Below are 15,346 nucleotides of genomic sequence, written 5' to 3' on the forward strand. Positions count from 1 at the left end.
CGGCTTCACATACACGCATCCGCTTGACACAATCGCCGACCATACTGCCCTGAGAACTACACGTAGGTTATGAGTTGAACTCTTCCATATAGTTGCTTTATCAGATAACGACTCCGTACTATGATTTTACCGTCGAAATTAAAGCAGAAAACGATAATCTGTTCTTAGTTTGTGCGTCGAAAGGGTCATTGCAGAAGGCCAAGGAACAACTGTCAAGTTTTGGACAGGCCTATACAGTGCCTCTCTAGCCAACCCCTGCCGACCAAAAAGGCTCCGTCAAAGAAACGAGTGTAAGCTCCGAAAAAGTATTCTCGACCGCAGAAGCAATCTCGAACTGACGTTCGCATCCCGACGCGAAATGTATGAACCGAATTTTAATGCTAATAAAAACCCTCTCCTCAACAAAAAAAGTAACGGCAGTAATAATAATAATGATAATGTGGGGCCAGAGAAATGTACGAACACTGGAAGAGCGCCGTCTAGCAGCAGGAAAAACAAACACCGGAGAGAATAATGCATTTTAACAAGGAGCCAGCCCCCCATTCCCGTCATGCCCCGCGGCAACTCGGGATGAAATCGTTATGGGGACGAGGATATAAGGGAGAACCCGATCTGTTCTTAGAAAATAATGAAACGGGAATGTAGCACAATTCCAATCTTCCGACGGACAAGCGGGAAATTTTCTTTTGTTTGCGGTTTTCGTGCATATGTGCTAGCTGCTATGCTTTCTAATGGGAATTAATTTTTCTCGAATAGCGACCAAGAAATAGGCGATGTTACAGGATTTTCGCCGAGGCAAGCTCCCGACGGGCCTTGCTAGATTCTTTTATCGCTATGTTGCATTCAATAATAACCGATGACGTTCGAATTATTCGGCTGACGAAGGCCATCGCATTGCCTATATCATAAAGTCGCGGGGTGTCCCTCGTAAATTTGACGTTGTATGATAAGCCGCGCAAGCTGCCTACCAATATTGTGCGTTTTCATCGCAAAAAAAAAGTAGATAAAGGAGCACCCCATGATTAGCTCGTGCAAGAATTTCAGTCTCTGTGCACCCTCCCTCCTCCCTCTGAAGAACCTCATCCGAAAATGAATCTGCGTCTCTCGCCGGCTCGGTTGAAAGCGCCCGTATAGCATTTCGAACGCACGTAGAGAACGACAAAGGGCCGGGACTGGCCCGAAAGCCGAGTCCGGTCGGCGCCGAAATCGGGCCTTAAAGACGGTTTTGACTGCGCGGCTCGGGTCGGGGTCGGGCTCAGTCCTAGAGTTCCTCGGACCTCAGTCGGTCCGAGCTTTTTGTGAGCCATTCTTCGCAGTATTTATTCCTCAACATACGTTTTGAAAAACAAAGCAACCATCTACTGGATGCTCCTTCCGTTTTTCTGCTAAAACGCTACAACATAGACCTCGAGTTATTCAGTTATTCTCGACTTCGCCACTTTTGTGGATCTCGCCCGTCGCTGCGGCGTGCACTGTGGAGAGGCGCGCTAGGACTCGACGCCAAACTGCATCAAAGTGCATCAAAAACCACTTCTGTGTCATTTGCGCTGTTTTGCTGTGTACAGTGTCTGCCCACATTGCAACTGCGAGTCGGGCCTGGGCCGGGCTTTCCGCGTCCCGGCTGGGATCGGATCGGATAAGCGTTCCTGGCTTCGGCTACGAGCCGTGGTCGGGCGGTATAATGCAGGCCCGTGTAGTGCTCTAGCATGCGGTCGTGATCGTAACAGAAGAATTTTTACGGCCAATGAGAACGCATTCTATATAATGACGTTGTAGCGTCAGCGTTATCGTCATCACAGCGACCCTTAAATTGCTGGCCGCGCGCGGTCAATCCCGGGTTTCCACCCGGGTTTATCGCTATGCCGATTTCCCCATGCGTTTCACTCTCTCTCTCTCTCTCTTTCTCTCTCTCTCTCAAGGAGAAGTACATTTTTGGACCTGGGCTTCTGTACTACCAATTTCCATCGTGCATTACGCGCGTGCGTGGTAGTTGCATTGTAGATGGTAGTTGTATTGCTGCTGGTAGTTGTATTGCAGCTGTTAGTTGCAGCACAGGAAGTATTGCATGGCAGCTAAGTTGTTGCATCGAACGCGGTAGTCGCATGGTGGCGGGCTACATCGTGCACAGTGCGACAATGCGCTGGTTAAGCCCATACTCCTAGACGATGCGCCAGCGGCTGCAAACTGGTAATAATAATAATAATAATAATTAAAAAACTATTCATAACGTAGGGCAGGTATATGACTAGTGATGTTTGCAATTGTGGCGGCATAGTTGCAAAATAACGTGCGTTTGAAGGTCACAGAAAAAAAACGCACGCTACTGTGTTTGAGGCTGTTATTTTTCGTGCATATGATAGATGCAGGTGACACGTGCTGTTTTGGCACCAATACAAATAGAGCACGCGCTGTTCGTAACTCTAGCGGCAAGAGATACCGATCCAGTCGTAGTTCAGTCACTACTTGTCTAGGTACTTCTGCTGACCACGCGTCTGACTGCAGCACCACCTATACGACGATGCCCCCTGTGAATATAACACCCTTAACCCCTCCAAAAGAAAACACACGTGACCAACGTCACAAGGCCCAAGTGTCCTTCAGCGGGCTTAGTATCCAACATAAACTTTACTACCAGTATCTATATCTCCACCCACAGACGGCGCTTTCTGCCTTCCACTCGACTGAGACTATATAAGACCTCTTGAAACCGCGACTTGCCTCTGCGAACTTACGCACCGGAAGGTTCCCATGCGTGACATCCGTGTTGTTTTTATGAGGGACGTCGGTCACGTGGTAGGGTAAAGACCAATCATCGAGCCGCAATCAGCACGTGCGAAAAGTAGCGCGCGTGCCTGTTCAAGTGGGCTCAGCGGTGCTGCCGTCTTTTAGTTGCGGAGGTTGTTGATCCTACGGGGTGACGATCGACGCTCATGAATTTTGTTTGTAAGACAGTGATTGCGTCTGAAAGTGATCTGTGGCAGTGGTTTGCCCGTTTGTTTTCCTCGGTTCGTTGGTGCGCCGCGCGAATCATTAAAAAAAAAAAAACACGACGATTCGTTGTGACAAGTCATGTCACTTCGGCCTAAGTGATTTTGATGATAATGGTGCTAACAAAGACAAACGTAGCTAATAATAATTGTAATTCGTGATATTGATTGACAATCGTGATATCCTGTCAACTGTGAGCATCAGCGACGCCACAGTTGCCGGTCTTTGGATTCATGTTGCCCACCTGAGGGTTCTTTAGTGGGGGCTGGGGCGGGGGGGGGGGGGTAGGGGGGCAACTAAGTCTTAGCACAGCATACATCTATGGAACTTTTGTCTGGCCCCCTACCATCGGGTAGTAGATGTGAACTGCGACAAGTGAGAACGGCGAACTGAACTTGTAGGGACAAGACGCTCCTTAGTGCTCCGAATATTGAATTTGTTATATTACGCAGCAATATAACGAATTCGTGATTCGATGCGCTAAAAAAGGTCTTGTCCACACAAGTGGGCACTGCGCTACTATGTACAGTAACGAGTAACATAGTAACGAGGATAATTGGTATCCTTGCGACCAATATATTCTTGGTATCGCTTGTTCGTTATAACGACATCATTTATTATTATCGATACACAGCGCAGTTTGTCCGTGCAACGCAACGAAATTACTGTTCTTGTCCGCTGCCATTAGGTACAGCTCTAATGGGTTTTATCGCCTACATTTTGTACACTTTGTTTTATGCGCCAAAAAGTTTTCATGCACGTTCGCATTACGTTTTTTTTTTCGCTACTTAATGGGGAAAAAAGGAAGAGGAAACAAAGCTTCGTTATCTTTTCCGCTCCTTCTAGAGTCTGATCGACCGTAAAACTCATGGAAATTGGCTAAAAAATTTTTCTTCAGCTTCTTCTTCCTTTCTTCTCTCTTTTTCTTTTCTTTTTTTTTACAAAACCGCGGAAGTTTTTAGAAGACGGGCATTAAATATACGGTACGACGAAGAAAAACTATTTACGCTGCTTTTCGTTCACGTTTTGTGTATTTCTATGCGCTTCGCATTGCGAGCCGTTAACGTTAGCAGTAAAACTGCTTCCCTATCGAATCTCGGCCCCATTAAAATTACGAGGTACCTGAGAAGGAAGTACTTTACGCACTGGCTGTTCGCATTCCCGATATAACGTCATATAAAGCGAATAACCGCAAATGTGTCGTTAAAAGCGGGTATGAAAAGGAGCTGAAAAAAAAAAAAAAAAAGCGGAATATGTCATTATCGAGAATTCGTTCCTACAGAGGGCGTAGTATATTTAGTTCTGTCAAAAATAAACACCCTTACATGTTCGCTCGTGAAAAAAAAGAAAAAGTAAGAAAGCTAAGATGGAAAGAAATGCGAAAAAGAAAACGTGTTATTTTATGATTGTGTCACATTGTTGCTAGGTTACTGTATAACTCAACACTATAAAGTAGCGCGAACAGAAGCAGAAGAAAAAGAAGGAAACTGTACTGATGCCTTGCGTGGCCTTATCAAACTGCACCGCATCCTAGTTCTTGTTCACCTTTTTTATTTCGATCCACGATCCCGTCAAAATGTTGATGTGTATTGCCCTAAAAATGTAATTTTGTATCACTCCGCCAGTGTGCGAGAAGATAAAAAAAAATATGTACACATATTTCCGCCGGAGGACAGATTCTAAGCGTTGACTTTATTTCGGGGGTTCTTTTCCCTGAAAGGCGTTTGGGGATAGCAGGGAGGTCCTTTCATATAAGTTTACATTCGATCGCACAATAACGCGTTTTTAACGAGATACGGGATGATAAGGCGCCATGCGGGGTTTTCTTAAACTACTCCCGGGGATGAGCACGTAATCTTGCATTTATCGCTTGTAATGTAATGTTCGCGTGCGCTACTGGAATGAGGTTTAATGCCAGTCGTAAAGTCGTTTGCAACCCCACGGGCATTGTATAAGACCAGCAGACCTCGCGATTGTTATTATTTTTTCTTACGCCTTCCGATCGGGTTAATCTAACTTTGTTGTTGTTGTTCTTTACGAGTTGTGCGCGCAAGTATGATTGGAGAAGACATTAAGGTTGCGGGTTAATGTGAACTTTATCATATTCGCTCTCCTTGAAAAGGGCGCTGCCTTCGAGGTCAAAGGTTGCGATAAGTGAGATATTCCAGCGTTGATAGCGTTGGCGTCAGTATAGCCTATAGTGTAATTAGTGCCTAGGTTCAGTGTATCTTTTCCCGATTGCCGTCATCATCACGTTTGGAGTTTACAGCTATATGAGTTCTAATTAGCCAATATCGTCATAAAATGATTCAACATGAAGTCTCTTTGCTCTCTTTGCCAGACCAGCGACATGACTACACACAGTATATGGCACCCGTTCGTGGTATAGTTCGAAGATCATACTGAAGAAGGTGAGGTGGAGCCGTTCGACGCCCACCATCGGCTGTGCTGTCTGAGGTTCCCTGGATGCATTGCTAATATTTCCGTGGATGTTCCGGTCATGTACTCTCCTGACGGATCTCCGCACACTTCCCCACTAAGCATATGCCTAACAACAACAACAACAACAACAACAAATAAGTGATGACGATGTAGTGGGATGTTTCGCCGCCGAGGCGGCACCCTGTCCCATTGCTTGTGTCCCGGATGCATGCTAACTGCCACGCTTGCCACTCCTTCCTCCTGTACCTGTTCTTCTCTTTTTTTTTCTAGCTCTTTTTTTTTCCACCCACAAACGCGTTTAGGAGCAGCCAGTTCTGACTGACCTCTCCATATTTTTATTTCGTTTTTTCCAATCCAATTCCCCTGTCCTTTTATACGGATGTGTCCGCGTCAGTATACACCGCTCATATAGCTGCAGTCGCCTCGCGGTGATGATCACGGAATCAAAAATGACAGAAAAAAGGTAGATATTGATTTAATCCAACCCAAGGCTGACAGCCCCAAAACACGTGTAACAACTCGCTTGATTAGATAAATATTCACAATACATGCAGTGTCATTTTTCTTCATGGTGGTTCTGTCGTGCTTTCAAATTGCTTTGAGAACGAATCCGAAAAGGGTTGATGATTAATGCTCCGCACGCGCGTCAAGTGCTCTCGGATATTCGTAAGCCAAGGGTTGGGTCCGCCATAAAGTGGGATCGTTCCGGATGCAGGTGCTTGCCAAGTGGATCCATTTCGGATCTGCTCGAATGATCCACCGGGCGGAAGCTGTTAAGTCGTCGAGTGAGATGGATTAATTGTTGAACGTGAGGGATCTATGTGCCCCATAATATATGTTGCATGAAACTCAAGGAAATTTTGCCGGAGAATGATCTGCCGATATTTGGCGTGGCTCGTGACCGTCTCTCCGTAGTTGTCGCAAAAGGTTATAGTCTTCATGGTCAACTTAGGGATAGAGGTAAGCGCAAGTCATCCGCGCACAATATCCGCACTTGTAAGATCCGTAGCCGCACTTCCAGCTCCCGTGTTATACGGGGTGTTTCACTTAAAGTGATAAAAAATTCTAACTGGCGACGTATTCGCCGTAGGATGGTGGGACATTCGGCAATTACCTTCTGGAAACTTTTGCCGCCATTTAGGGAGGCTTTGGACAATTTTTAATTGAGGGAAACTTATTTTTTCAACTTTGAAAATTGCCAAGCGAACCTCACTTCTTTTTTTTTCTTTTTTTTTTTTACAGAAATGTGAAGTCCTCAAACCACAAAACCCAACAACCTAACAAAAACTCTGCACAGTATCGCAACAGAAATAATCTTAATAAATTAGTAAAAATTCCGCTTTAGCTCCGCCTGCTTGATTGTCGCAAAGAAGAGCGCACGGAAGGTGCGGGGAGAGGAGGAAGTGTTCCCGCCTCTCGTTTTACCTTTCTTTCCCCCGCTTTGACATCGATGCTGGTGACAACTGTCTTATCAGTGATTGTGATAAGTTATCACAAAGAAGGGCAAAACATATGAAGGCGGGGATGACACTTCCTCCTCTATAGACGCACATTTCGCGGGCGCTTCTTTGCGAAACTCAAGCAGGCGGGGCTAAAGCGTACTTTTTACTAATTACTACTACCATTAATTACCATCATTACTACCATTTTTGTTGCAATGCTCTGCATAGTTTTTGTTGGGTCCGCAGTTATTCGTGGAGGACTTCATATTTCTGTTTAAAAAGAAAAAGGCAATTTTCAAGGTTCAATTGACAAAAATAAATTTCACGCAATTAAATAATGTCCAAATCTTTCCTCGATGGTGGCAAAAGTTTCCAGGAGATAATTGCCGAAAGTCCCACAATACTCAGACGAGTACGTCGCCAGTTAGAATTTTTTTTATCACTTTGGGTGTACAGTGGATAGAATGATCGCTTTCTACGCAGAGACTAGCAGGTACAGCGGGGGTTTCCGGCAGACTTTCCAGACGAACATCGGCTCAGTTCCCCCTAAAAAGCCGGCTCAGGACGCGTACTAACCCCCCCCCCCGTCCCCCACTCCTTTCTGCTGTCATCTCTCCATCTTCGCTATGCTTCGGCTATGACCATCCGCGTTGCTTCGGCTCTGGGGACGCCAAGACAGATCCTCAGGCTGCTTACAAGGAAGCACCGAAGCCGCTGAACTTGTGTCTCAGAAATGCCGCGAAGAACAGGAAGGCTATACGCAAGTGTACCACGAACAAGAGCCTCAGGAGCAGCCAGGAATTATTGCTCATCCATACCCCACTTGGCGCCAGCAGAATGACGAAGGACGGAGGTCCACCGCTGAACCTTTTTATCAAGGCGATCAATGTGTTTTCTTTCCAGGACAAGTTGTAGCCGCGGACAACACCCAGAAACCTGTGATGTTTCACCGAGAGTAGCAAAGGCCCACACTCTAAGAAAAAAAGGAGTACTTTTACTCCTTTTGGGGAGTAATTGCATTGCCACAAAAAATAGTCCCTTTCGGGAGTAAATGCACGGGAGTAAATGAATGTCACAGAGCGAAGACCGCATTTCACGCGCTGTTGGAAGAGTCCCAGTTACATAATTGGTGCGCATGCATGAAAATACTTTGAAGCAAACCGTCAACCGTGATATATCGAGCGATATAAAATCTTGCGTCATACATAGGGCACAATTTGCGAAGAAAGATGCGCTAACTGTTTCTTCCTCTGTGTGGCTGGAAAATTGCTACGTTGTCTGAGTTATACAGCCTTATGTCGTTCAAATTGACCAAGGGCACATATTTACGTAGACTGTTGCATTCAGGAGACCATTCGCGAAGTTTAGTGACAATTTGCAGTCTTAGGGAGTAAATGTCGGGACTAAATGTTGGGTTAGGGGACTAAAATGGGGAGTAATTGCACACTAGGGGAGTAGAAACTGCAATTACTCCCCGTTTTACTCCTTTTTTTCTTAGAGTGCATGAGAGATATAGGAAATAGGATGATGAAAACGTCGGAGACGATGTCGTACAAGGGAAGGGCTACTACAGTCACGGACTTACACCCAAGTCGCCCACATTTTTTTCTTTTCTCTAGCCAGATAAGAAATCGTGTAGTTTATTATGTAGCATATATAGATAATAATACGAAATGCCCGGCTTGTTTATAGGCCTGCGGGGCGGAGGATATAATCCAAATATCACGTGTTACTATCATGACATGGCTTATCCTCGTTCTTCGAATGCTATGGCACAATGACGTACGCTCTCACTGTTCACCGACACAATGTTGTTTCCCAACTTTCCGGGGTCATTTTTCACCACTGCAGACACGCTATACAGCAGAAAGGGATAATCCCACGAGAGGTGCGTTGTTCGTTAGGGAAGTTTTGGAGAGCGAAGAAGCTCTTTAAGCTCGATATAATAGTAGCTGCCGGCGGGTTTTGGACGACCCTAAAGTTGACCGTTGTCATGATGAAACAAGTTCTGCAACACTGAGCACAACAACATTGAGACACATGTACCACGTCCGCGCAAAGTGACAGCCATCAACTGACAAAAGTGGACGGCGGATAAGACAAGAGCAAGGAAGAGGCGACAGTTAGGATAACGCTGAAACACACAACTTGGGTTCGACTTAATTCGATACCTCTACCGAGTATATAGAATCGACTCTGACCCTCAACAGGGTTAGATATAGACTTTGCAGCGTAAAAGAAAGCAGAAAGAAACGATGACGGCTTCTCCAACGTGCTTGCACCCTAAAAGTTAACACAACATTTCACTCTCACTGCACGGCGATGCACCTCGAGGAAGTTAATATCTCGTCGCGAAAGTTACGCATTTCTTCGGGGGAGTGAATGAAGTTCCGTTTTGTTTGATATCTGCACCCGAGTGCGTATATAGGTCCTGCTCGATTTATATCCCTCTACCCCAATCTACAAATTAACGGATACAACGCGATTTTTATCACTCGAAGTTGTGTGGAGCAGTTAAAACGAAAGAAGTATAGGAACCTCATTCAGGATGCGTAACAACCTCTTCAGTGGAGTCGCTACCTATGTATATAGAGATGCGTTTAAAAAATATTATTATTAATCTTATTATTATTAGTATTAGTATTAGCATTAGTATTTTTATTGTTATATTAATTATGGTTGTGCTAATTCTGTTTCGATTCCCTTTGATCAAAAGCTGCCTTAGGCTCCTTTCGCTACGCATTAAATTTAACCCTGTGTGACCTCTAATGTCGTTTCCCTTTCTACTTCATTCGTCGTCGACCTCACTTCGTTACTGGTTCTCGTTTAGTATAAAAGGATATATCCCCACGGCCCTTGACTTCCACGTATTCTGCAAATTCTCATTTTGGAGAACTCAAAGCTCTCCCTGTAGATATTACGCTCACATTCTTTTATAAAGGCCCGCGATCTGAAATCTATCCAACACTTTCATTAGGACAACAGGAGGGCAGAATTCTCCGAAGACGCCTTCGATCGCGCTCCGCGAATCCAGGAATGGAATGTCATTTTTTTTTTGTGCGCGCCTCTTCTCTTGAGATGAATAGTTCTTCTCGACGCTGTCACCCGAGGCGAGACGTATCTCTTTGGCAACCACGTAATACCTCGCCAATGAATCGAAAAGGACACCTATTATGGATGCGACAGGAACACGGCCACAATCGGTAGACCACGCACACTCTCTTCTTCTTTCGCTCTCTCTCTCTCATTTCATTCTTTGGCGCGACATCGGACGACGTTGTGTGTGTGCCGCCCATGCACATTTTCACGCTTTACCTATCGATTTCTGTGATAGCTGGCGTGGTCAGTTCTTCATATTAGTTCCGTTGTCCAGAAGGACGATGCTGGCGTGTTCACACCCATACACGCAACGTCGACGCGAAATGGCATAAGAGGCGACTGGCTAAGAAGCATCGGACTTGGCGCGAGAGAATCAAGAGTAAGCATTTAGACTAAAGTAAAGAAATTCGGAACTGCGCAACTGTGGGGCAAAGACTCAAACGAAAACATCACTCGGTATGTGTAAGGAACATAGAAAGGAACTATGCCAAAGGAGAGTTTTCGACAAGAAGGGAGTGCGCTGCTCTTTAGGCCAGGATAGAAATAAAACAAAGAACTTGTGGTAGGGATACGGTCCAAGGTCATACAAAAGACAGCGAGGTGGTTTGCTCAAATCCTAACACCGGCTGTGCTCTTTGAGCTTTCCTCTCTTTCGTCAGACTTCCGACCCAAGAAAGGGTCGGATGTTGTAAGCAAATAATGCAATATATACATACATACATTCAGTCCATACGAGACAAAAGCAATAAAGTAATTGCCACTTTTTGTCACTCAGACTGCCTCGAATTTTTGGGGACTCGTGCTTGAATTGGTAGTGAGGAATGGAAGGGGGCTCCAGTTGGGATCTGGGGTCCCCCTGAATTCAGGACGTTGCGCCGCCCCCAGAACCACCTGTAACATAAGTGAGACTATATATGTGGCTGCCCTACACGCTGCCAATGAAAATCAACATTCGAAAGTTTTAACTATTGAATACCCAAACGCCCCAATGAAACGGGGGTCATCACTGCGCACGCGCATGACCAAATCCGTGGGTGTATAGGTTTTGGGGGCGCAAACTATTTCTCGAAAATAGAGCGGGTGCCAAAACACACTCCGAAGTTAACTTCCGACGTTTATTTATTTTTAACGACGATGAACAACAACAACAACTTTATTTTAAGAATAAGCCCCTTCACAGTAAGTATCGAAGTCCAATAGGGGTTTTTAGAGCACTAGAAAAACAAGTTTCAGAGTACCGCCAACCGCTTGGCTTGACATGGCTTCGCCTCACGTAACCAAGCAACGACGCCATTTCCCTTCCACGCAAATGGGGCCAGCTGTGTTGACGCTCTGCGACAAATGCAATTTTATGTCATCTCGCGTGAGATTACCTGTGCTAGACTATCCCAAACGGTACATAGACTATACTGTCTGTACAGATATACGGGCATAGCCAATTTCAAAGCGAAAAAGGACCTCCTAGGTAGGGAAAATATAATATCACTTATTCAATGATTTGATTTAAAAACACAGGCGTCAGACTGTAGTATTTTAATCAACAGGGCCAATGATCTATGGGAGCATTACATGTACAAGAGCTAACCAAATGAATAAATAAATGGAAGGGATATGGTGGATGACGGTCACGTGGGTGGATTCGGCCAATAACCATCGCGGCGGCAAAGGGAAAAGGCTGGCGGTACTCTGAAACTTGTTTTTCTAGTGCTCTAGGGGTTTTCATAAGTCGGCGCCATCTAGTTAAAGGCGAGCGAACTACGCTCTTGTAGCGCGCGTCCGCCATATTTTGGGCAAGGATGGAAGCGTTGCCCGCGCGCGCGGACAGGAAGGCTGTTTGAACCGCGCGCCTGGAGTGATCTTTTGCCGTCTGCCGCCTGGGACTTGGTCTGCTTTCTCATCGAAGCATCGCTCTTTTCATGAGTGGATCATCCATCTGCATTTGTAATGTCAGTCTGTTGTTGTGTGCCCTTCTGCAGCCAGCGTGGCGTGAGAGACGCCGAAGGAAACAAGGCGTGTGTACAAACTGTTTGGCGGCAAAAAAGTTCTCATGATACATGACTTTCCAAATAACTATCGTCAGAAGCGTTCTGTTGTCATTCTCAATGGACGAACTATAAACACCTCGCGTATGCGAAGGCACAGAACATAATAGGATATTATAGGAAACATCCGCGAAAACATGTAACAGTAGGATCCCACGTTCAAGATACACGACTGGTCTTGAAATGTGCATAAGAAACACAATAAACCATGCAAAAATATGATGTGCCGTACCTGGAAGTCAACAGGGCGACGCGGATGGAAGTTGAACCCGTATATGACTCGCATAATAACTGTTCTCTCTAACGCGGCCAATCGAGCCAGATGCACTCATATGTTCACAAAGGGCGTCAACACGTCTTTGGGAGAACCCGTATCTTGTATGTTCGTCAAGTCTCTCGACCACTCAATATTCTCGTGTGCCATCGTGCGTTCGCTTACCATATACACGGAACCACATGTACGACGTGCCAAAGATATGTCCGACTGTCGTCTGCTAGAACGTCTAGCAGACGACAACACTTCTAGCCTAGAAGGTTGCCAGACTGACTTTTGAAAAGGGGAACGTTAACGACGATAGCTCTGGATCAAAGTCCCTATCATCCGTTCATTACTAGAGAGTTTTATCAAGCCGTTGATAACGTGGCTTGCGTCGAACCGTATCAACCGGAACCCATCAGTGGATAAGATACTGGGTCACACACAACTGCGATTGGCTCCGATATAGGCACGATAACCTTGCGAACGGCTCGCCAAAACGCGCTACTAACGCCAGCAGAAAAATACGGGAGAGATAAATATGGAGCGCAGTACGAAGGCGTTTCAAGCTTCATCTATAGTCTAATCTAAAGCGTTCCGAATGGTCGGCAATCACTTCCTCGGGTTCTGCAGTTGATGTGCAAAGTGGATATGGATTTCATTGCATTGGATGTGGAAATTCTGCGCAACGTCGACATATATTACTTTCTGGGTCAACGGCGAGTTTTGATAGATCGCAAGATGTGGACTGTGTTCGGAAAATATGATAAGCCTATATATAGCCCTATTTCTTTGAAGCGGGTGACATCACATTGCTAATCTTGCATTTGGTAACCTCTGTTATGCAGTATCTTCCGATTTACTAAAACTCGCCAATTATTAAACGTTTCCGCATGTTTTTTATTATGCACAAATCTGAATGATGATGCTGCTGCTTCAACGAGCAGTTGAGGTGGAAGAGGAGGAAATATCTGTTTATTTACAAACAAGTGGAGCTGGGTGACACCGTTCAGAGGTCAGTTTAAGAATTAGAAGAAATATGGTATAACATCAAGATCACAAATAAGTGACGGATAAAAGTTGGGTATACAATGTATATATCCTGATTTGGCCAGCCCATGTTTACTCGCCGATTACGTGTCCCTTTCTTGTTCGACACGGGCTTCTTATACCACTTCTTGGCTTCTCGATTCCTTGACCGAAATGAGTATTGGCAATTATTCCAAACCTCCGTGTAGTTCGGGCATTCGCCTAGTGCAACTTCCCATCTTTTTTCTTCCCTCCAAGCTCTCTTTCTCCCTCTACGAACCCCGGCCCGAGAGAGAAACGGAAGCATGACGTCACTTCCGCCGGCAAGCGGGAAAGCATTGGGGAAGAGGGATTCCGGAGAAAATGCGGGAATATCTCATCCTCCAAAGAAGTTCGGGAGGAAACTCAACTTGTCACTCAAGACTTGGACGCCGTATCGAGAAGGTTTCAAGACGTGTCGTTCTTCGTGAGTTTAGAACCACGTGTAACCCCCCGTTGGTTAGTTGTGACGTCAGATTCACAGTGTGTTTGTAGTGCAGCGTCGGTGCGAAAGTAAATAATTTGTCGTAACCTCGTATGGGTTTTAAGGAACTTGCGTCGCTTCGTTTCCAGCGACGTTAACATGCTGAGATGCGTGGGAATTTCTGGTGCGCAGGAACGAGTGTCACATAAAGGGGCCCGTTGGTGACAATATGTGACGTTGTGCGAACATGTGACGGGTTAGTTTCGGAAGACGGTCAAGTTCTTGGTCTCCAAGAATTGCACCGCTTGCGAGGTGAGAGATTGTTTTCTTTAAAAATATTTGCATTCGTATGGTAGTTTTGGGGAAGCGCAGTACCGTATTATTTATAATCGAGCCCCGAAGTCTGGAGTTTTGTGTGAATTATGGACTTTGTGATGCACAAACGCAAAATAACGTACATGCTTCTGCGTTCGTTTTAACGTCTAATGTGAATACAAACCTTATAGTCTGTTTGCGTAAAAGGTTTCGTCTTCTCACTTTGATGGTTATCATGTGCATGCCATGGATGTACAGCTAGAAGTACCATTTAGGAGTTCAGTAGTGCTGCTTGCTGGTGTAGTTGGTGCGTTGTTACATGAGCGAAAACCAGCGAAAAGACGAGAGCACCAACTGACGTTTATTCTGGTAAAACTGCTTTCACACAGAGAGCTGCGCAAGTGCACCCACTATAAAACGGCGGGACAGACTCCTTAAGTAAGAAGCCCGTTAAGATTAAAAGAAAGAATTAAGGCACAAATAGATGGTGTAATTTTAATTATAATCTTACCGAATAAGGAGTTCCTAGTTTCTGGATCACTGTAAACTGAAAAACACCCTTATGGGTGTAAATGGCTTGTCCTATAACTCACACCTCTTTTTACACCATATGGTCTGGAACACCCTTGTGAGTGGGTGTATTCTGTGTAAAACACCCTTTGAAAGGGTGCTTTTCCTTGAAAATGCCTTCTTTGCACCCTTTAAACACCCTTTTAAGAGGGTGTAAGATTGTTAGACACCCTCCTAAAGGGGTGTATAAAGGGTGAAAAAGACGGCATTTTCAAGGAAAAGCACCCTTTCAAAGGGTGTTTTAAACAGAATATACCCTCTGAAAAGGGTGTTCCAGACCATATGGTGTAAAAAGAGGTGCGAGTTATAGGACAAGCCATTTACACCCATTAGGGTGTTTTTCAGTTTACAGTGATAGGGCTGGTTAGGTGCATGTTCAACCGGTGCTGTTCCGCCGCTTATATATAGTGGCTGGCACATGTGTGTTTTATTAAAATAGACGTCGGTTGTACGACCCAGCGTTGTCCTTTCTACTCTTTCCTCTCATCTTTGCGCTGGTTTCCGCCCGTGTAACCCTTCCGAGCACATATTCCTCATACCGCGTTTCGACGTACACATTGCCTTATTGTCCCCGGAAACAATTTAGGACTTAGCACTGTTCGAAATATTTCAGTTTTACGTTGCGTCACGATAATTTGTAACTTTTCTGTGCGTAGTTTTCTGCCAATATAGCATCAAGTGCGTCCTTACTGTTACACAA

General features: G+C 45.2%; 1 protein-coding gene across 3 annotated transcripts in view; it reads left to right on the forward strand.

Annotated features, from left to right (window-relative positions):
* The window catches only part of LOC135398817 (transcription factor AP-2-epsilon-like), a 210,661-nt gene that overhangs the window by 39,742 nt on the left and 155,573 nt on the right, over positions 1-15,346 (forward strand). The window contains exon 1 of one of the 3 annotated variants that reach the window (XM_064630315.1): positions 13,867-14,073. The exons of the other annotated variants lie outside the window; for them this stretch is intronic. The gene's annotated coding sequence lies outside the window, so the exon portion shown is untranslated. Of the gene's footprint in view, positions 1-13,866; positions 14,074-15,346 lie in introns of those variants that run through there. 3 annotated transcript variants of the gene reach the window in all.

Source organism: Ornithodoros turicata, chromosome 6, assembly GCF_037126465.1.
Source record: "Ornithodoros turicata isolate Travis chromosome 6, ASM3712646v1, whole genome shotgun sequence".
NCBI lineage: Eukaryota > Metazoa > Arthropoda > Arachnida > Ixodida > Argasidae > Ornithodoros > Ornithodoros turicata.